This window comes from Zingiber officinale, unplaced genomic scaffold (genome assembly GCF_018446385.1).
Source record: "Zingiber officinale cultivar Zhangliang unplaced genomic scaffold, Zo_v1.1 ctg254, whole genome shotgun sequence".
NCBI classification, from domain to species: domain Eukaryota; kingdom Viridiplantae; phylum Streptophyta; class Magnoliopsida; order Zingiberales; family Zingiberaceae; genus Zingiber; species Zingiber officinale.
The window spans coordinates 53,476-54,381 of record NW_024589925.1 but is presented as its reverse complement, the minus strand read 5'-3'; positions in this window follow the sequence as shown (position 1 = coordinate 54,381).

Sequence of the window (906 nt, the reverse complement as noted above, 5' to 3'; positions counted from 1 at the left end):
GCAAAGATTCGTATACAAAATTCGAAAAACTATTTCTTGTACGAGTTCAAAAACTGATCTACTACTTAGATCTACGAGAAAAATGTTTACCCTTGATGCGCGCCCTACGCGAATCCCGCTCTTCCAAGGTGTTGCCGGATCTCAAGACCGTCAAGCGCCGGTCCTCTAGAAGTATCCACACGGACAACTTAGGTGGAGAAAACCTCACACAAAGGTGTGCTAGCACCTTGGTGAGATTCGGCTAAGCAAGGAGGAGAGGGAGAGGGAAAGCTTGAGAGGAAGGAGGAAGAAGATGCACCACTTGAATGAAAAATCAAATTCACATTCCCCAACAAAGTGGCCGGCCACTCTCCATGGTAAAACCACCAAATTAATTGCATTAATTGCAATTAATATGAAACCATTAAGAGTTGTAACCCCCATGAGGTGGCACTCTAGGATGATGTGGATCAACACTATTGGTCCACATCTTGCCACCTCACTAAATGACATGGCAACTAGTGTAACCTCCTCATTTAATGTTGGCCGACCACATTAAATGCTATGGAGGCTTGTAACCTCCATGAGGTGGCACACATTGATGATGTGGAGCAATCCTATTGGTCCACATCTTGCCAACTCACTAGTGATGTGGCAAAAAGTCAAGTCAAACATGACTTTTTCTCTTCCTCTCAAATCAAGTCAAACTTGATCAAATCTCTCTCATGGTTGATCTAATCCAACCATATGATTCAAGCCAACTTAATATAATGAATCTAATTCATTAAATTAAGTTGATTTAATGAGTCATAATCTAAATTAGACTCATTAAATACATGAATCAACTTGAGTCCAACTCAATTAGCCCAATTTGGATTACTCTTAATCCAATATGATTCATCAAATGAATCTAATCCTCTTGGTTCA